This window comes from Panthera onca, chromosome C1 (assembly GCF_046562875.1).
Source record: "Panthera onca isolate mPanOnc1 chromosome C1, mPanOnc1 haplotype 2, whole genome shotgun sequence".
Lineage (NCBI taxonomy): Eukaryota > Metazoa > Chordata > Mammalia > Carnivora > Felidae > Panthera > Panthera onca.
The window spans coordinates 74,056,650-74,079,592 of NC_138346.1; the positions used below are offsets into that span (position 1 = coordinate 74,056,650).

The 22,943-nt window shown below is 37.7% G+C and overlaps 1 non-coding gene across 1 annotated transcript; it reads left to right on the top strand.

Annotated features, from left to right (window-relative positions):
- The first annotated feature begins 3,993 nt into the window (after positions 1-3,993).
- On the top strand, positions 3,994-4,100 carry LOC132674027 (U6 spliceosomal RNA). Its single transcript, XR_009608352.1, has one exon. It is a non-coding gene; the product is annotated as a U6 spliceosomal RNA (small nuclear RNA).
- Positions 4,101-22,943: the final 18,843 nt, after the last annotated feature.

Here is a 22,943-nt window from a genome sequence, read left to right on the forward strand (position 1 = left end):
GAGGGCAAGCATTGAGTGTGTCCTCCAGAAGGCTGTGCATTTTAAAGAGCTTCCGTTTTCTATTTTATTGCTGACTGTGATGGCCAAATGTAAGCAACAATCTTCCTTTTGTTTCTCCATGTCTCCATTTATGAAACCAAGAAACACTGCAATCTGGAGAGAACGCAATTGACTAGAATGTAAAATTTGGCATAAGTGAATTTTGTAGCAACATAGGTTATCCACAAACCCCAAAGACATAGCAGTCCTGATAATGTTCCAGGATTCTGTTCTTAATCTCCTGTCTGTTCTACCCACTAAAATTTCACAGAAAAATACAAAGACTTACAATACATTGCTAAACGCTTACATGGAAAGGAACATAATTACCCAAAGGAAAACGTGTCAATGATCCTTGTTATTATTTAATATAAAAGTATGCCTCATCTAGATAAGATAGTTTAATTTTATACCTGGTCAAAGGAAGACAAGCAGATAGCCTAAAAGAGCTTTTACAGACACTTTAAGTTTCTGGCCAGGTTCCTTAGGTCCCTACAGGAATGTCTTACTCTTGCTGCTCACAGAAAGCACCAGGGAACAGATGCATTACAGTTTGTGACAGGAGAACAGCCTGTGGATTCCGCCTACTCCCTCCAGTCCATCTGGGAGGTGGGTGAGACAGGGAGCCCACAGAGAGGGGGGCTCTCCTGGGAATCCCTTTGGGGTGTCATGGCTATTGGTGCTTTATTTTCAGTAGATGGCACTGTGTCTATTGAGATAAGCAAAAGGGGAATCTAGATGGGAAATCTAATTATTTCTGGAGAAAGCACACTGCATGTAAGAATGCATTTTTTTTTCTATTTAGTAACATGATAACACAAATACTACTCAGTATTCATGTTAGCACCCTCTTTGGAGCTTAAGGAACTTTGTGATTTATTATTCTGGCTCAGATGCAGGGTTGTGGCAGAGCTCAGGGCCATTCTATGAGGGATATAGTTGGGATAAGAATAAATCACACTGAATGTTCACTCATTTGATCACCCAAACACACATATCAGTACCTGTACTCCATCTGTGCCCTGGGTCCCCACCCTTTACCCCTAAAAGGAAATTCTGACATCTCAGTTTCTACCCAGCACACGGGAATCCTCACACCCCCAGAGTCAAGGCAACCAGAACAGTTTCTTACACACTGGTGGTCCTGTGTGGCAGATACCATTACTTACCCATTAGCCATTTTCCTTTATAATACACACTCAATTATTTTTTTCTCTTCTGAGTGCTTTCAGAAAAGTAGACCCCAGCACCAGAAGACAAATCAAGTTTATTTTAAGCCGGTTATGGTTTTTAATTTTTTAATTTTTAATTTTTAATTTAATTTTTTTAGAGAGAGTGAGAGAGACAGCATGAGCACAGGGAGAAGGATAGAGGGAGAAAGAGAGAATCTTAAGCAGGCTCCACATTCAGCATGGACCCTAATGAGGGACTTGATCCCACAACCCTGGGATGATGACCTGAGCCAAAATCAAGAGTTGGACACTCAACTGACTGAGCAACCCAGAAGCTCCAGCCAGTTATGGTCTTTTATATGGGAAGAGAATCTTAAGTTTGCTTCTTAGAAAATAAACTCTAAACACAGTATGGAGGTTGAAATAGAAGAAAGAAGGCTCTGTGATCCAGGCAATGTGCCATGCACTTAATAGAATACTCTCTTTTATTCTTTACAATAATCTTAAGACAGGCACTATGCTACCTATTTCACGAATGTGAAACTGAAGCTCAGAAAGTGTAAATAATCTACATAAAATCACCCTTGGAATTGACTGGGCATTATGAGATTCTAACCATTAGAAGAGAAATCTGCTATGTGCCTTACAGGAAAGGAAGGTGCAAGGAAAAACCTCCTATTTCTGTCCGAGGACATTACCTTCTGAATATAACCCCTAGGGCTCCCTCAGTCATCTTGAGACAATCACAGAAGCCAACCTAAGAGAATGAGACAAAACTCTGAGGATGACAGGGCAAAACGCTGTGGAAGAACCTGGGACCTCGATAATGCCATTGAGCTATTGAATTCACCAACCCTCAAACTTCAGATTTATATTTCAACCACTTTGAAATATATGTTCTGTTACTTGTGGCCCAAAATATAATATCCTAACTAATACAACCTAAGATCCTAGCCATAGATGATTAGAAAAGGATTAGTGCTTGAGCTGAAAGCAGCCATCCATATGGTGAATGCCAAGGAGTCAGGATAGGAGAGTCCACAAGCAGAGTCTCTATAATGGATCATGTCTGATGAGACTAATCAGATCTTTTCTGGAGGAGTCTGAAAAAGATAATGTTTTCTCTCATCTGCTTGGGAACATTTCTCCATAAGTTACCCCATCTCTCTTCTGTATCTTCAATGTTTTCTGTGGAAAGGATCTCTTTACTAGGTCACTGGGGAACCATAGTTCTAAGTATTTTCTTTTGTCGTGTAGGTATATTAGTGTTGCTGCTGTGGCGTGGGGATGCACCTTCTTAAATACCATTTAAATTTCTCATATAAAAAGCTAACAACACCTTTGTAAAATTCAGGCCTTCTTATATATACCACTCTAAATAGCTTTTACTCTTTCATAATCAACTTATTAAAATAGTTGTCTCCAGTTTCTGTCCTTTGTCACTCTTCAATCCATGGCAATTTACACCTGCAAAACCTCAACAGGACATTGTCTCTTATAAAGATTAAAACATAGTAATAAAATAAATTATCAATTGCTAAGTAACAAGCTGCCCCAAATTTAATCATTTTAAACAGCAGCCACTACTTATTATCCTTCATGATTCTGTGCGTTGACTAAGCTTGAGTGGATACTTTTTTTCTGCATGGCTTTGGCTGGAGCTGTGGTCATCTGGAAGCTTGACTGGACTAGAACATCCACTATGTCTCATTCACATGGCTGGCAGGTGGTGTTGACTCTTGGTTGGGAGCTTAGCTGGAAGTGACTCCTTTTCATGGCTCTTCCATATGTGGGCTTCCCACAGCATGAAAGCTAAGCTTGAGGAGGGAATGTTTTAAGTTTGTGAAAGCAGAAGCTCTCCAGTCGCAGATGTTAAACAACCTCACTTCTGCCACATTTTATTGGTCAATATAAGCTCTATACAGTCCAGATTCAAGAGAAGAGAAAATGATTTTATCTCTTGATGGGAGGAATAGCAGAGAATTTGCAGATCTCTTTAATATGCTACTGTAATTAATGGCTTTCCTTATTGCTAACTCCAATAAAAACAATACGGTCCTTAGTTTACGTGACATCTCAATTCTTGAAATATTCTCTTCTTTCAACTTCCATGACAACACACTCTTCTTGTTTTCTGGCTACTTCTAGAGCTATTCTCATTTTCTTGTGATGAATCCTCAAACTCAAAACATCACTATTCCTTTGGTTTCAACCTTTGGTCCTTTCCTATCATCACTTCATACACTCTCATTGGACAGTCTAATAAACTCTCAAGACTTTCATTACTATCTGCATATTAATCACTTTCAAATATTTACTCACAGCTCCTATCGCTCACTTAAGTTTCAAACCTAGATACCCCATCTTTAGTGAACTCTCCTATTTTCATTTAAATATCCTACTAGCATCACAAATTTAAAAAGTCTAAAATTGAACTCATTGTATTTTTCCCCAAAGCTCCTATTTCAACGTTATCCTTATCTGTGAATAGCACCATAATTCTCTCAGAGAATTAGTCATTTTGTCTCTCCTTTCACTCAACTATACATCCAGTTGCCAAGGCTAGTTGATATTATCTTCTAAATATCTTTCAAATTTGTTAAGTTGCCTACATTTCTTCTCCAATAAACTAGTGCTGAATCTAGATCAGACCTCTTTCATCTTTTACTGATTTACTTCAGCATTTTCTAACTGGTCTTCTCACCTCCAGACTGGTCTCCTCTTTGGTTCATTTTTCACACTGAAATCAGAGTAGTTTTTAATGCCAATATTAGATCATATTATGCCCAATTTGGCAGCATATATACTGAAATTGGAACAATACAAACAAGACTAGTATGGCCCCTGTGCAAGTATAACTTATACATGTATAAAGTATTCCTTATATTTTCTGTGTTGATAGGCACACAGTCTATAAAGATGCAATTTACTGCACAAATGAGGGGAGAGGTTGAACTCATATAAGAGCAAAGTTTTGTATACTATTACAATGAAACTGGTATTAATCTAAACTAGATTGTTATGAATTAAGATAATTGAACACTCATAGACACCACTAAGAACACAACTCAAAAAATATAGTAAGAGAAATAATGACATTAAAATAGTCCACTAGAAAATATTCTTTTAAAACAAAAGTCATCAGTTATGGAGGAAGTATAAAAAAAATATATTTAGAACACAAATAGAAAAATGGCAAGAATAAACTTGACTTTATGAGTAAATTCATTATATTAATAGGGATTGAATTAAAGGGGAGAGATTTTTAGGATAGCTTAAAACAAAACAAAACAAAAAACCCAAAACCCAACTATATGCTATCTATTAGAGACACACTTTTATTCAAAGACACAAAGAAGTTGAAAATAAAAGTATGAGAAAAGATATACTAGGTAAACAATAACCGAAAGAGACCTAGAATGGCTATACTAATATCAGACAAAGTAGACTTTAAGACAAGAATTATTTCTAGAGCCTAAGAAACACATTTGATAATAACAGAATTAACTCATCAAGAAGATATAATACCCATAAACATATACACACCAAATTTATGAAGCAAAAGCTATCATAATTGAAGAGAAAATGGTCAATTCAACAATAGTCAGAATTATCAATATCTCACTTTCAATAATGGTAGAACAACTAAACAAAAAAATCAAGCAAATAGAAGACTTGAACAACACTATAATTCAACTAACAAAAAGACCTATAGAGCCTTCCATTCAACAACTGCAGAATACATATTCTCAAGTAAATGTGAAACATTTACCAAGGTAGAACATATGTTAGGCCATAAAACAAATGTCAATAAATTTTAAAAGACTGAAATCATGTGACGTATGCTCTCCAATCACAATAAATGAAACTAGAAATTAATAACAGAAGGAAGTTAAACAAATTTACAAATGGAAGTTAAACACAATCATAAATAATCACAGGGCCAAAAAAGAAATCACAAAGGAGGTTAGAAAATACTTTGAGGAAAACACAACATAGCAAATCTTAGGGATACAGTGAAAACAGTATGTAGAGGGAAATTTATAACTGTAATTGCCTATCTTAAAAAAGAAAAAAAAAATCTAAAATCAGTAACAACATTCCACCTTAAGGAACTAGAACAACAAAAGCAAACTAAATCCAAAGCAAGCAGAGGGAGGTAAATAATATAGGTTGGACTAAAAATAAATGAAATAGAGAATTGGGGCACGTGGGTGGCTCAGAGGGCTAAGCATCTGACTTCAGCGCAGGTCATGATGTCATGGTTCCTGGGTTAGAGCCTCTCATTGAACTCCATGCTGACAGCACGGAACCTGAAGCCTGCTTTGGATTCTGTGTCTCCCTCTCTCTGCCCCTCCCTCACTGGCTCTCTGTCTCTCTCTCCCAAAAGTAAATAAACAAAAAAAAATTTTTAATGAAATAGAGAATAGAGAAACAATAGAGAAAATCAACAAAAGTTGCTTTATTGAAAAGATTAACAAAATGACCAACCTTTAGCTAGCTTAATCAAGCAAAAAGAGAGATAAGACTGGGATCCATTTGTCTGTTGATGGACACCTAGGTTGCTTCCATGTCTTCACTATTGTAAATAATGCTGTAATAAACATAGGGATGTGTATAACTTTTTGAATTGGTATTTTCATTTTCATTAAATTTCATAAGACTTAAATCAGTTAAGCATCTGACTTCGGCTCAGGTCATGATCCCTCCGTCTGATGGTTCAAGCCCATGTCAAGCCCTGTGCTGACATCTCAGAGCCTGGAGTTTGCTTTGGATTCTGTGTCTCTCTCTCTCCCTCTCTGTCCCCCCTGCCCCCGTTCACTCTCTGTCTCTCTCTGTCTCTGTCTCTCTCTCTCTCAAAAATAAATAAACATTAAATAAGTAAACAAACAAACAAATAAATAAATAAATAAAAGACTAAAATTACTAAAATTACCAACAAAAGAAAAGACACTACCAAACTTACAGGGAAAAAAAAAAGATTCTAAGGTATTGTGGACTGAATGTTCATGTCCCTCACAATTCTTACATTGAAGTCCTAACACTCAGTGTGATGGTGTTTAAAAATTGGGCCTTGGGGAGGTAATTTGGGCTAGGGTAAGTCATGAGAGTGAGGCTCTCATAATGAGATTAGTGACCTTAGAAGAAGAGAAAGAGGGGCACCTTGGTGGCTCAGTGGGTTAAACCTCCGACTTAAGCTCAGGTCATGATCTCGTGGCATGAGTTTGAGTCCCACATCAGGCTCTGTGCTGACAGCTCAGAGCCTAGAGCCTGACTCAGATCCTGTCTCCCTCTCTCTCTGACCCTTTGCCACTCAGGCTCTGTGTCTCTCTCTCCCTCAAAAATAAGCAAACGTTTAAAAAATTAAAAATAAAAAGAAGAGAAAGATTCTTCTCTCTCTCCCCACCCTTCTTCCCCATGCCACCCCCATCCCAGGTGCACACACCCAGGAAAGGCCTTGTGAAGACAATGAGAGGGTGGTGCTCTGTAAGCCAGGTAGAGAGCTCTCACCAGGAACTAAATTAGTTGGCACTTTGATCTTGGACTTCCCCACCTCCAGAACTGTGAAAAATAAACTTCTATTGTTTAAGCCACTCAGTCTATATCATTTTATTATAGCAGCCTGAGCTAACTCAGACAGATTTTGGTGCTGAGAAATGGAGTACCACTGTAACAAATATCTAAACATGTGGAAGTGGCTTTGAAACTAGATAATGAATAGAGGGTGAAAGAGTTTTGAGGTGCATGCCAGAAATGTGGACATTAAGGGAGATTTTGGTAAGGGCTCAAAAAGAAGGGGAAAACTAAAGAGGAAGCTCCATCTTCTTAAAAAAGACCTAAAGAATCATAAATGGACTTTGGTAGGAATATGGACATTGAAAGTCCTTGGTGAAAGCTCAGATGGAAATGAGAAGCATGTTACTGGAAACTGGAGAAAAAGAGATACTTGTTATAAAATGGCAAAGACCTTGGCTGAATTGTGCTTGTGTCCTCGTGTGTTGTGGAAGATAGAACTTGTGAGTTATGGAATTGAATATTTAGTTTAAGAGATTTTTTAATATATTTTATTTTATTCTTGAAATATTTAGTTGGCACACAATGTAATGTTAGTTTCAGGTTTACAGCATAGTGATTCAATAAGTCTATATGTTATGCAATGTCCTTCACAAATGTACCAACATACAACATGGTTACCATATCATTGGCTATATTCCCTATGCTGGCCCTTTCATCCTCGTGACTTATTCATTCTATAACTGGAAGCCTGTATCTCCCATTCCCCTTTAATTATTTTGGCCATCCCCTCTGGCAGCCATCAGCTTGTCTCCCTGTACTTATGGCTGTATTTCTGCTTTTTGCTTGTTCATGTATTCATTTGTTATGTTTCTTAGATTCCAAAATAACTGAAATCATGGTATTTGTCTTTCTCTGACTTATTTCATTTAGCATAATAACCCTCTAGGTCCATCCACATTGTTGCAAATGGCAAGGGCTCATTCCTTTTTATGGTTATGTAATATTCCATTGTTTATGTATACCACTTCTTCTTTATCCATTTGTCTGTTGATGGACACCTAGGTTGCTTCCATGTCTTCACTATTGTAAATAATGCTGTAATAAACATAGGGATGTGTATAACTTTTTGAATTGGTATTTTCATTTTCTTGGGTAAATACCTAGTGGTGGAATTACTGGATCATGTGGTAGTTCCATTTTTAATTTTTGAGGAACCTCCATACTGTTTTCCACAGTGGTTTCTCCAGTTTGCATTCCTACTGACAGTGCATGAAGGTCCCTTTTTCTCCATGTCCTTGTTAACACTTGTTATTTCTTGTCTTCTTTATCTTAGCCATTCTGACAGGTGTGAGGTGATATCCCATTGTGGTTTGACTTGCATTTCCCTGATGATGAGTGATGTTGGTCATCTTTTCATGTGTTTCTTGGCCATCTGGCATCCTTTGGAAAAAATGTCTGTTCATGTCCTCTGCCCATTTTATTTATTTTTTTATGTTTATTTATTTATTTTGTGAGAAAGAGCATGCAAGTGGGAGAGGGGCAGAGGAAGAGAGAGAGAGAATCCCAAATAGGCTCCATTCTGTCAGCTCAGAGCGCAATGCAGGGCTCGATCCCAAGACCATGAGATCATGACCTGATCCAAAATCAAAAGACCCTCAACCAACTGAGCTACCCAGGTGCCCCAATTCTCTGCCCATTTTAAATTGGATTATTTGGGATATTTTTTGTGTTGTGCTATGTAAGTTCTTTATATATTTTGGATAATAACCCTTTCTCAGATATATGATTTGTAAATATTTTCTCCTACTCAGTGGGTAGCCTTTTCATTTTGTTAATGGTTTTCTTTGCCATGTAAAAGCTTTTTACTTTGGTATAGTCCCCATAGTTAATTTTTGCTGTTGTTTCTCTTGCCTGAGAAGATATGTCTAGAATAATGTAGCTAAAGCAATATCAAAGAAATTACCATACTTGTTTCCTTCCAGGATTTTTATGGTTTCATATCTCACATTTAGGTCTTTGATCCATTTTGAGTTTATTTTTGTTTATGACATGAAAAAGTGGTCCAGATTCGTTCTGCATGTAGCTGTCCAGTTTTCCCAGAACCATTTATAGAAGAGACTATCTTTTCCCCATGATATATTCTTATCTCCCTTGTCATAGATTAATTGACCATATAATCATGGATTTATTTCTCATCTTTCTATTCTGTTTAATTGATCTATATGTCTATTTTTGTCCCAATACCATATCGTTTGATTACTACAGCTTTGTAGTGTATCTTGAAATCTGGAATTAGCTGAAAAGCTTTCTAAGCAAAGTTTTGAAGGAGTATCTTGGATCCTCATGGCTGCTCATATTAAAACACAAAAAGAGAGAAATGAATTTAAGAAGGGATTGTTAAGCAAAAACAAACCCAAACCTGAAGATTTGAAAAATTCTCCACCTATCCATATTATAAAAAATTAGAACACATGTATTAAAGAGAACACCATGAGTGTGCCTGTGTCTCTTGATAAAGACTTTGTGGGATTATATAATCAGAAGTGCTGCTGGTTTGAACTGAAGAAAATGGAAGTGAGGCAAAATGAAGAAAGGCTATAGGACTTTATGAAATTAATAGCACTGAATGATAGTGCTATTCAGCTAGAACATGTGTTATTCTTCAAGAAGAAGAAAAAATTACCCCAAGGGTGATTCAGAGATCATCAGAACCACACCTTGGTTTCAATAAACCAGAAGGCCTCTCACAGAGACCTTGGGATTGGGACCATCATGCAGAGCTGTGGGCTCTGTGAGGGCGAAGCCTCTACCTGGCAGTCCTCAAGGCACAACCCCAGCCCAAAAGAGCCTCAGAGGCAGGATCTCTGCTTCGTGGTCCAAAAGCATCAAACCAAAGACGGTAATCTCAAGCCTTAGGATATGATGGAACTCACCTCTAGGGTTTTTACTTGCTTGGGACCCATTACTCTTTCCTTGTTTCCTATTTCTCCCTTTCGGAGATAGATTGTCTATCCTATGCCTGTTCTACCATTGTATTTTTGAAGCACATAATTTGTCTGGTTTCACAGGTTTACAGCTGGAGAGGAAATTGTCTTAGGATGAATCACACCTCGAGTTTCACTATATCCAATTTAGATATTTAAATGAGACTTTGGACGTTAGACTTTAAAGTTGATACTGGAGCAAGTTAAGATTCTTAGGGTTGTTGGGATGGAAAAAATATATTTTGCATCTGAGAAAACGTGAATTTGAGCCCAGGCTGGAATATTATGGACTAAATGTTTGTGCCCCACCCCCAAATCCATATGTTGAAGCCCTGTACCCCAGTGAAATTGTATGTGGAGATGGGGCATTTGGAATTTAATTAGGTAATTAAGATTAGATTAACTCATGAGGATGGGCCCCTCATGAAGGGTTTAATGACCTTAGAAGTAGAAAAGGAAGAGAGTAAAATCTCTCTTTCTCTCTCTCTTTCTATATATCTCAACATGTGCATGCACTGAAGAAAGACCATGTGAGATCATAATGGGAAGGTGGCTGTCTGTAAGCCAGGAACAGGGCTCTCACCAGGATCCAAACCAACCAGCACCTTGACCTTGGACTTTATAGCCTTCAGAACTGTGAAATAAATTTCTGCTGTTTAAACAACGCAGTCTGTATGAACAATTGTAGGCCAACAAAGTAGATAACCTAAATGAAGTGTACCAATTCCTAGAAACACAGAAACAACCAAAATTGATTGATGAAGAAATAGAGGATCTGAAAACACATATAGCGAGTAAATAGCTTACGTTAGTAATCAACAAACTTCCAGCAAAGAAAAGCCCAAGACTTTATGGCTTCACTGGTAAATCCTACCAAACATTTAAAGAAGAATTAATACCATTCTGAATAAACTTTTGCAGATAATAAAAGAGGACAGAACATTTTCTAATTTATCATTTAAGTCCAGAATTTCCTTAATGTCAAAGCAACACAAAGACCACAAGAAAAGAAAACTTCAGATCAATATCCTTATAAATATAGAATCAAAACTCCTCAACCAAGTAGTGGTAAACTAAATTTGGCAAAACATATAAAAAGATTTTAGACCTTACCAAGTGAGATTTATTGTGGGAGTGCAAGATTGTTTCAACATATGAAAATCAATCCATATGATATAACATATTAATAGAATAAAGGGGGAAAAGCTTACACGATCATCTCAATAGATGCAGAGAAAATATTTGATCAAATCCAACACTTTTTTATGATAAAACACACTTAGCAAGTTAGGAATGGAATGGGGCTTCCTCAATCTCATAAAAGGCATCTATAAAAACTCCCATAGCTAGCCTCATACTTAAGGATGAAAGAGTGGATGTTTCCCCCACCAAGAGCCAGGAACAAGACAATCACTTCCAGTCTGACATTACTTTATAATTTTATAATTATGTGTTGTAGCTAAAAATACTTTTTGCATGCCATGACACAATTTTTATTCTTTATAAAAGTACATATGGCACATAGAAATGATTTTTTGGAAGTCTATGCACCAAGATGATGGCTGTAGTAATCTCGGGATGGTGGCAATGCCAGTAATCTTTATATATGTTTTGTTATGTTTTAAACAACATTATTGAGTATAACACATACCCTACACCCCACCAACTTAAAGTGTGCAGTTCACTGGTTTTTAGTATACTTATTCAAGCATCATCACTACCCAATTCCAGAACTTATTCACCACTCCAGAAAGAAACCTCATACCTATTAGAAGTCACCTCACTTTTCCCTCTCTCAGCTCCTGACAACCACTAATCTACTTTCTGTTTGTATGGATTTGCTTATTCTGGACATATACCATATAAATAGTATCAATGTGGCTTTTGTGCTGGCTTCTATTCATCTAGTATATGGATAGATACCACTTTTGTGGTATACCATTCATCAGTTGATAGGCATTTGAGTTGTTTCTACATGTTGGCTATTATTAATAATGTTGCTATTAACATTCAAGTACAGGGTTTTGTGTACATATGTGTTTTCATTTCTCTTGGATGTATAGTAAGTGTGTGTTTAACATTGTAAGAAACTGCCAAGGAGTTTCTGAAGTATTTGTGTATTTAACATTCCCATCAGCAATGTATGAAAGTTCTAATTGTACTATAGCCACAGCACCATTTGGTTTGGTTCATTTTTTTAAAATTTTAACTCTTCTAATGGATATATAATAGTATCTTGTGATTTCAATTTTCATTTCTCTGATGACTAATCATGTTGAGTGTCTTTTTATGTGTTTATTGACTACAAGTGTATTGTCTTTTCTAAAGTGTCTTTTCAAGATTTTGTCCATTTTAAAAATTAAATTGTTTTTAATTTTGGTACTGATTTGTAGTTTTTATATATTCTGAATACAAAGATTTATGAATATTTGCTACCAGTCTGTGGCTTGCTTTTTCATTTTCCAACTTTGAGTCAGGCTCTACTAGGTTTCATACATCGGACAAATCTTAAATGTTATCATCTGTCCCACATCCCTACTTCCTGTGAAACCATTAAAAGTGAAATATCAAGGTCACCAGAGTTTGTCACATACGCCTAAGGCAAAATCCATGCCTAGGACTTCCTCACCTCCTAGGTGTTCTTTGTTCACTTCACTTTTTGGCTTCTTACAATCTTTACTTCTTAGCAGCTCAGTGATGTACCTAAAAGGTTTTGTTTCTTTCTTTGTGTTTTACATTTGATATGCCAGTATTATTGCTTTCTGTGGGAGGATCATAGCTTCCCTTGCAGCCAACACTAGCCATGTGACACAGTTCTGTCCAATAAGATAGAAAAGGAAGTCTACTAGCAATGATCCTTTCCTCTTCCTTCCCCTTTTCTGCTTTGAATGCAGATGTAAGACCCAAAGATGCTGTTGTGATCTTTAATTCATGAAGTGATGAAAGAACGGACTTGCCAAATGGCAAAATGGAAGGAAAATAGGAACCATAGACAATGACAACATTATGAGTTGTGGCACCAAACCTGGGTGGCCTAACTCTAAACTTCTTAGTTAAAAAAAAGGTTGTATACTCTAATTTGTCGAACTAGAGTTAGCTGGATTTTTTGCTACTTGCCATCAGAAGTTAAAGTTATTTTTAGAAATATAACATTCAGGGATGCCTGGGTGGCTCAGCTGGTTAAGTGTCCAACTTCAGCTCAGGTCATGATCTCACGGTTCTTGAGTTCGAGCCCTGCATCGGGCTCTGTGCTGACAGTTCAGAGCCTGGAGCCTGCTTCAGATTCTGTGTCTCCCTCTCTCTCTGTTCCTCCCCTGCTCATTCTCTGTCTCTCTCTCTATCTCAAAAGTGAAGATTTAGGGGCGCCTGGGTGGCTCAGTTAAGTGTCCGACTTCGGCTCAGGTCATGATCTCGCGGTTCGTGAGTTCGAGCCCCGCATCAGGCTCTGTGCTGCTGCCTCGGAGTCTGGAGCCTGCTTCGGATTCTGTGTCTCCCTCTCTCTCTGCCCCTCCCCTGCTCATGCTCTGTCTCTGTCTCTAAAAAATAAATAAATGTTAAAAAAAAACTTAAAAAAGATTTAAAAAATAAGAAAAAAGAAATATAACATTTATACATTCATTCATCCATCCCATCAATAAACAGGAATTAAACACATACTAAGTGACAGATAGTGCTTATAGCAGAATTTCTCAATAAGCATGATATTACTTGATATCATTATATACATTTGTTACAAGGACTTTACAGTGTCAAAATAACTGGGATCTACTAGGTGGTACTAAGAACATTGCATTTCTTTTTTTTTTTTAATTAATTTATTTATTTTGAGAGAGAGAGAGACATAGAGAGTGAGTAGGGGAGGGGCAGAGAGAGGGGGAGAGAGAATCCCAAACAGGTTCCTCGCCATCAGCATGGAGCCTGATGTGGGGTTAGAACTCACCAACTGTGATATTATTACCTGAGCTCAAACCAAGAGCCAGATGTTTAACCAACTGAGCCACCCAGGTGCCCCTGAACATTGCATTTCTTAAAATGCATGGGGCAGTCCCATGAAGTAAGAATTGTCCCGTATCCTTCATACTTTTTGACATCCACTGAGACATATCTTTAGGTAGAAGTGTTTTTTTAATTATCTGAACTTAGAACCTAACTCCATTCTACAAATAAATACCAAATATTTTCTGCATTAACAGATTTAAATTTTCTAGGAATATTTTGTTAGAAATTTACCACAAATTATTCAACATTTAAGCAAATAACATCAGGAGCAGAAATGCTGCACAAAGTTTTTGAGTCTCTGGTATGATATACTTGTATCAGTTTACATTTGCTGTGGTCTCATTTACAAAATTCTACATATAGATGCAAACATATATGTTATTATGTCTACTAGTCAACCTCGACATTTGCACATATAAGTACACACTATTTTATTATAACCAACTCTGCTTTTATTACTCTTTTATATTTATAATTAGGCATTGTGTTGCTTTTTTGAAATTATGTACATATGTATGTTATATTCATTTAACATACATTCTTTATTTATTTAAGGACAGAATTATAATCAGACCATAAAATATCTATCATGAACAGGGGAGCTGGACTTCGATAGAATTAAGAGTTGCTGGTTTTCTTCCTGGCTAAGTTTTGGAAGGTTATATGTTTCTAGGAATTTATCCATTTCTTCTAAATTGTTCGACTTGTTGCCACACAGTTTTTCATAATATTCTCTTATAATCCTTTGTATTTCTGTGGTGTCAGTTATTTCTGCTCCTTCATTTCTGATTTTGAGTCCTCTCTCTGTCTCTCTCCCAGTAACTCTGGCTATAGGGCAGAAGTTCATCAATTTTGTTGATCTTTTCAAAGAGCTAGTTCCTAGTTTCATTGATCCATTCTATTGTTTTCTCAGTTGCTGTTTCATTTATTTCTGCTCTGATCTTTATTATATCCTCTCTTCTACTGACATTGGATTTCATTTGTTTCTACTTTTTCTAGTTACTTTAGGTGTAAGAGTAGGTTGTTTATTTGAGATTTTGCTTGCTTCTTGAGGCAGGCCTGTTTTGCTATAATCTTCCCTCTAGAACAGATTTTGCTGCATCTGAAAGGTTTTGGATCATTGTGTTTTCAGTTTCATTTGTCTCCATGTACTTTTTTTTGAATTTTCTCTTTGATTTCTTGGTTGACTCATTCATTGTTTAGTAGCATGTAATTTAGCCTTCATGTATTTGTATTCTTTCAAGATTTTTTTGTCATGATTGATTCCTAGTTTCATATAGTTGTGACCAGAAAAGGTGCACGATATGATTTCAATATTTTTTTTTAATTCGTTGAGACTTTTTTTGTGGCCTAATGTGATCTATTCTGGAGAATGTTCCATGTGTACTTGAAAAGAATGTGTATTCCACTGTATTTGGATGAAATTTTTGGAATATATCTGTAAGATCCATCTGGCCCAATGTGTCATTCAAAGCCACTGTTTCTTTGTTGATTTTCTCTCTGGATATTCTATCCATTGTTGTAAATGGGGTGCTAAAGTCACCTAGTATTATTATATTACTATTAATTTCTTCCTTTATATCTGTTAATAGTTACTATATGTATTTGGGTGCTCAAATGTTGGTGCATAAATATTTATAACTGTTATTATATGGTTATATTCCTTTTTAAATTTTTTTTATTTTTAAAATTTTAGTTCTATTATAGTTAACATATAGTGTATATTGATTTCAGATGTACAACATAGTGATTCAACAATTCCATACATCACCCAGTGCTCATCATGACAAGTACAGTCCTTAATCCTCATCACCTATTTCACCCATGCTCCCCACCCACCTCCCCTCTGGTAACCATCACTTTGTTCTCTTAGAGCTAAGAGTCTGTTTCTTGGTTTCTCTCTCTTTCTTTCCCTTTGTTCATTTGTTTTGTTTCTTAAATGCCACATAAGAGTGAAATCATATGGTATTTACCTTTCTCTGACTGACTTATTTCATTAGGATTATACTCTGTAGCTCCATCCATGTTGTTGCAAATGGCAAGATTTCATTCCTTTTTATGGCTGAATAATATTATGATATATATATATATATACACTACACCTTCCTTATCCATTCATCTGTTGATGGACCCTTGGATTGCTTCCATAATTTGATTATTGTAAATAATGTTGTAATAAACATAGAGGTGCACATGTCCCTTTGAGTAAGTGTTTTTGTATTTGGGGGGTAAATATCCAGTAGTTTGATTACTGGATGGTAGGGTAGTTCTATTTTTAACTTTTTGAGGAAACTTAAGACTGTTTTCCACAGTGGCTGCACCAGTTTGCATTCTTACCGATAGTGCAAGAGGGTTCCTTTTTCTCCACATCCTTGCCAATACTTGTTGTTTCTTATGTTCTTCATTTTAGCCATTCTGACATGTGTGATGTGATATCTCATTGTGGTTTTGATTTGCATTTCCCTGATGATGAATGATGTTGAGCATCTTTTCATATGTCTGTTGGCCATCTGGATGTCTTCTTTGGAGAAATGTCTGTTCATATATGGTTATATTCCTGAAACAAGAAAGAAATAGAAAATTTGAACAGACTGATTACTAGCCATCAAGTTTAATCAGTAATCAAAAAACTCAGAACAAGCCTAAGTCCAGGAACAGATGACTGCATAGGTGAATTCTACCAAACATTTAAAGAAGAGTTAATATCAGGATACCTGGGTGGCTCAGTTGGTTAAGCATCTGACTCTTGATTTCAGCTCAGGTCATGATCTCACAGTTATGAGATCGAGCCCCAGATCAGGCTCCATGTTGGGTGTGGAGCCTGTTTAACATTCTCTCTCTCTCCCTCTCCCTCTGTGTCCCTCTCCAGCTCATGCTCTCTCATTCTTGCAAAGAAAAAAAAAAAGAGTTAATACCTTTTCTTCTCAAACTATTCTAAAAAATAAAAGGAGGAAAGATTCCAAATTCATTCTATAAGGGCAGCATTACCCTGATACTAACACCAGATAATAACACTACAAAATAAGTCTTCCCTGGGAAGGGAAACAAAAGCAAAATTAAACTATTGGGACTACACCAAAGTAAAAAGCTTTTTCAGGGGTGCCCAGGGGGCTCAGTCAGTTGAGCGTCCGACTTCGGCTCAGGTCATGATCTCGCAGTTTGTGAGGTCGAGCCCTGTGTTGGACTCTGTGCTGACAGCTCAGAGCCTGGAGCCTGCTTCGGATTCTGTGTCTCCCTCTCTCTCTGCCCCTCCCCTGTTCATGCTCTGTCTCTCCCTCTGTCAAAAATAAATAAACATTAAAAAAATTAAATAAAAAAAAGCTTTTTCACAGCAAAGGAAACCAGGAGCAAAATAAAAAAGCAACTTACTGAATAGCAGAAGATATTTGCAAGTGATATATCCAATAAGGGGTTAATATCCAAATATACACAGAATTTATGCAACTCAATACCAAAAAAAAAGCAAAAAACAAATAATTCAATTTAAAATGGGCAGAGGACAGGTATAAACATTTTCCCAAGGAAGACATCCATATTGCCAATAGACACATGAAAAGATGCTCTACATCATTCACCATCAGGGAAATGCTAATTAAAACTGCAATGAGATACCATCTCATACCTGTCAGAATACCTAAAATCAAAAAGACAAGAAATAACAAGTGGTGACAAGGACATGGAGAAAAAAGGATACTCATGCACTGTTGATGGGAATGCAAACTGGTTCAGCCATTGTGGAAAACAGTATGGAGAAAGGATGATATCATACCATTTGAGACAGCCTGGATGGATCTAGAGTATAATGCTAAGTGAAATAAGTCAGTCAGAGAAAGACCAATACCATATGATTTACTCATATGTGGAATTTAAGAAATAAAACAAACAAAGGAAAAAGAGACAAACAAAACAATAGATTTAACTATAGAGAACAAATTAGTGGTTCCTAGATGGGAGGTGTGGGGATGGGTGAAACAGGTGAAGGGGGACTTGTAGTTATAAGCACTTAGTAATGTATAGAATTGTTGAATCATTATACTGTGCACCTAAAAGAAAGGGTCACTGGTTTTAATAATTCCATATCTTTAAGAAATTGTTAATAGTATTTAATTTGTTTTTACGAAGATGTTAAGAAAATGTCTGCAGACAAGGAAAACTCCTGGTTGTCTGGAAAAGTTGACCCTCCCCAGGACTTCTCTGCCAATAGATTTTAAGCATCTGAGTTTATATGCTATGGCTGTTTCACTCAGATTACTTAGAAGTTCATGCCTCTCTACAAACTGCCCCCATTCCTGGTGTCTCCTGGGGGAGGGTTGTGAAATCATCTTTCCAAAAGTTTGGATTTATTTCTACAGAGGTGTGACATCTTTCCTTTGAAGGGAAGAGCACAAGTAAGAGGGACTTACATATAGTGAAAGATTGACAGAAGTGTAACTTGTCTAAGATCATGCAAAAGTGAGCAAGTGTTGGCACAAAAACAGACACATAGACCAAAGGAAGGACCCACAGAAGTATGGCTAACTAATCTTTGACAAAGCAGGAAAGAATATCCAATGGAAAAAAGACAGTCTCTTTAACAAATGGTGCTGGGAGAACTGGACAGCAACATGCAGAAGGATGAAACTAGACCACTTTCTTACACCATTCACAAAAATAAACTAAAAACGGATAAAGGACCTGAATGTGAGACAGGAAACCATCAAAACCCTAGAGGAGAAAACAGAAAAAAACCTCTCTGACCTCAGTCACAGCAATTTCTTACTTGACACATCTCCAAAGGCAAGGGAATTAAAAGCAAAAATGAACTATTGGGACCTCATGAAGATAAAAAGCTTCTGCACTGCAAAGGAAACAATCAACGAAACTAAAAAGCAACCAACAGAATGGGAAAAGATATTTGCAAATGACATATCGGACAAGGGGCTAGTATCCAAAATCTATAAAGAACTCACCAAACTCCACACCCGAAAAACAAATAATCCAGTAAAGAAATTGGCAGAAAACATGAATAGACACTTCTCTAAAGAAGACATCCAGATGGTCAACAGGCACATGAAAAGATGCTCAACGTCGCTCCTCATCAGGGAACTACAAATCAAAACCACACTGAGATATCACCTCAGGCCAGTAAGAGTGGCTAAAATGAACAAATCAGGAGACTATAGATGCTGCAGAGGATGTGGAGAAATGGGAACCCTCCTGCACTGTTGGTGGGAATGCAAAGTGGTTCAGCCGCTCTGGAAAACTGTGGAGTGTCCTCAAAAAATTAAAAATTGGTCTGCCCTGTGACCCAGCAATAGCACTGCTAGGAATTTACCCAAGGGATACAGGAGTGCTGATGCATAGGGGCACGTGTACCCCAATGTTTATAGCAGCACTTTCAACAATAGCCAAATTATGGAAAGAGCCTAAGTGTCCATCAACTGATGAATGGATAAAGAAATTGTGGTTTCCATATACGCAATGGGATATGACTTGGCAATGAGAAAGAATGAAATATGGCCTTTTGTAGCAACGTGGATGGAACTGGAGAGTGTTATGCTAAGTGAAATAAGTCATACAGAGAAAGACAGATACCATATGTTTTCACTCTTATGTGGATCCTGAGAAACTTAACAGAAGACCATGGGGGTGGGGGGGAGGAAAAAAAAGAGTTAGAGAGGAAGGGAGGCAAACCATAAGAGAATTTTAAAAACTGAGAATAAACTGAGGGTTGACAGGGGATGGGAGGGAGGGGAGGGTGGGTGATGGGTATTGAGGAGGGCACCTGTTGGGATGGGCACTGGGTGTTGTATGGAAACCAATTTGACAATAAATTTCATACTAAAAAAAAAAACAAAAAACAAAAAACAAAAAACAAAAGTGAGCAAGTGTTAACAGCTAAAATGTAAATCCAAATGTTCTGACTCCTGAGGCCAAATAAGTTTTAATCTACTACTGTATGTTTTACATGTTGGAAAAAAAGGGGGGTGGGAAATGAGAATATCTGTGTATGGTCAGGAAAATCTATCTCCTTCTTTGAGCTTAATAATTAAAAAAAAAAGTGGCTTATGCTTCCATATGAACATCTTCCACTGAATCTTCTTTTCCTAAGTAATTTCACATGCATAGTTGCCTTGGAGCCTCAAGGTAACAATCCCGTTACCCCACTTTGTAAGTGTCAAATATTAATTGACAAGGTGGAGACTCAGCTCCCTGAAGTTCTAGCCAAACTTCTTTCATATAGCAGAGTATTTATGAAGGGAGTCAATGTTCACCTTTATGGTGACTTTAAAATGTCCTCATTAGCCAATTATGCTGGGTCCTCCTATGACTCTGCCGTCATCCAACTCAGTCACCCACCCCCCCATCTCTTGTGCTTGGTACGTGAAGGTTTCTTCCTTCATGTTGAGATCTTTCCCTATGGCACTACCAGATACATTTTATGTAAGCAAATTATCAGAATCCGATGAGAGATTTCAAATACAATGTGACCCTTGGACTCACCTAAGTCTTGGGCAAATGTCTGAAAGTCACCATAATTCAGTTTATCATAGCTTTATATCTGTGATTATTTGTGCTTTATAACATTTTTTATGTTTATTTATTTTTGAGAGAGAGAGACAGAGGAGGGGAAGAGAGAGAGGGAGACACAGAATCTGAAGCAGGCTCTAGGCTCTGAACTGTCAGCACAGAGCCTGATGTAGGGCTCAAATTCACCAACTGTGAGACCGTGACCAGAGCTGAAGTTGGACGCTTAACCAACTGAGCCACCCAGGTGCCCCTATTTGTGCTTTATAAATATCCACAAGAGGGTTATAAAATCCCAGGTATTAATTGAACCCATAAAGCTATCTGAAAATTTATGTGGATGGTAAAGAGAAACAGAGATGGGTCTGGTTCTACTGGGAATCCAACAGGTCTTTGACAGTGTGGACTCTTTTCTTGTTTTGCTTGTGGAGGTGGTCCAAAACTAAAGTAAGAAAACTTATGCAGGATATAGGGGTGAAATACAAGGCAAAAAGGTAGGAAATTGAAGAGAACAAGAATATATATATTATATATATATTATATATATATATATATAATATATATATATAGTACATTTTGTAATTAAGAATGTAAAGGGGAATGCTCAAATAGTATGCTGTGAAATAATAATAGCACATAGAAAATGGAAAAATTTTGGCTGCACAGGACAGAAAACTCAACCAATAGCGACAACCATTAGGACAATTCTTCTTCAACTGGGAGCAATCTGGAAGTAGGTGATCCCTAGTTGGTCTGGAAGCTTATGGTGAAGTCAAGGGTCTAGGGCTTTTCCTATCTTTCTTCCGGGCTGTCCTCCGCATGTCAACCAAGTCTCCCATTGTGGTCATAGAGTGGCTGCTGGAACTCCAAGCATAGATCTCACAAAATACCTAAACAGGAAGGGAGGAGGAGTGGTTAAAAGAAGACTTTCTTTTCATGCCTTTCTCTTACCTAAGAAGCTGGTCTTTTCCTCAAGTTCTCTACAGAGCAGAACTTGATGACATGCCTCTAGACCAATTATAGTCAAAGAGAAATGGGATTTCCATGATGGTTTAAACCAATCATATATAATTCATGCCCTGGGATAACACATATTACAGCAAGAAAGAAGGTAGAAAGGCCAATGGGTGGGAAAACATCAGAGTCTGTCACATAAATAAATAAACACACACATATATACATATGCCCACATAAGTATGCACATGCACAGACTAGCAAATATAGGTATAGTCATACTTATTTTATATATTACCCTCAATCTCAATGTTCTTTTACAAATCTTAATACATTTTGTAGATTTTTATTTCTGCTTCAGTATACATATAGAGCCATCTCTGTTTTTAAATTACTGCGGAGTATTCCATAGCATGAATGGGCCATGTTTATGTAGTTAGTCCCTAACTGGTGGGCAATGTGTTAACCATGCCCTTTTTAAACCTCCCTAACACGATCACCACCCGTTCCTGGTCATAAGGACTGGATAGGCCAGATAACTTAACACCAGTTGGTAACTTCACACCAACTGTGATTTCTTTATTGGTTCAGTTCAATTCAAATGCATTCAAAAATCATTAAATGAGTAACTCCTCTGTTTCTGGTACTGGACTTAACACAAGGAGTACAAAGATTAGTGATACACAATCCCCCAAATCAACTAGTTTACAGTCTATTTGATTACCTCTGAATAAGTACTGAGATGGAGGCAATTACACGGTGTGATGGCCATTCAGAAGAAGAGCATTTAGGCCAAACTGGGGGGTTTAGAGCAGGCTTCCTGAAAATAGTGACAGTGTACAGGATCCCTAAGTTCAGGCCTCCTCAGCCATGCCTGACTCACTGCATGTGCATGTGCTCGGTGCTGTGCCCCACAGGGGTTGAGGGGCAAGAGCACTGACACAAACATGAAGCTCCTTGCTGTGCCAGAACCAAGAAAGTTCTTTATACCTGACGCCTGAGTTTCCTGTCTTCTGTGGGCATCAGTGAAACTATGGCAGGCTAACCTGTTAATCTGCAAATAGAGTAAACTCTCCAGCCCTTCACAATTCTTAACAAACGTGCTTCTAGAACAATAGGATGTTTTGTGATCATCTTGTTCTTTTCCTGCCTCAGCCACTTCTTCAACGAGCCCTGGCTCCTTGAGTAGAAAATAGTATTACAAAGACACATCTGGGTACTAAATATGCTCCTTAGAGTCAGCATGTCCCTGGGCTCAGTCCTTCTCAGTAGACACAGCCAGCTACACGCACACACGTGCACACACACATACAGTTGCATCTATTTTTTATTTCTTTATCTATATCTATATGTTAACAACCAAGAGTTCACACCAATGCCTCCCCCACCAAGCTCAAGAATGTATTCTTATTTTCTCCTTTTCTGTGTTTGTACTTCTCCAACAGTGAGAAAACTGGCTTCCACTGTCTTAATTTATATTTACTTGTTTGACGACCCCTCCAGATTTGCTCGACCGGAGCTCCCCTGGCTTTTGGCCAGGACAGAGGGGTAGAGGACCCCTCAGTGTCCACCTGGCCAGCTGCGGTGGAGTATGTCCCAGGGGTCGCCCGAGGCGCAGACATGGGGAGCTGCAGGAAGGCCTCCCAGAGGGCACCCCCCGGGCTGGAACGACCTTGAGCTTCGCTTCCCCAGGGCGCAGCACCTGCCACTTTGCTGCAGCTGCGGGAGCCAGCGGGGACCCACCTGGGGCCCTGGAGAGTTTGTCTCAGAC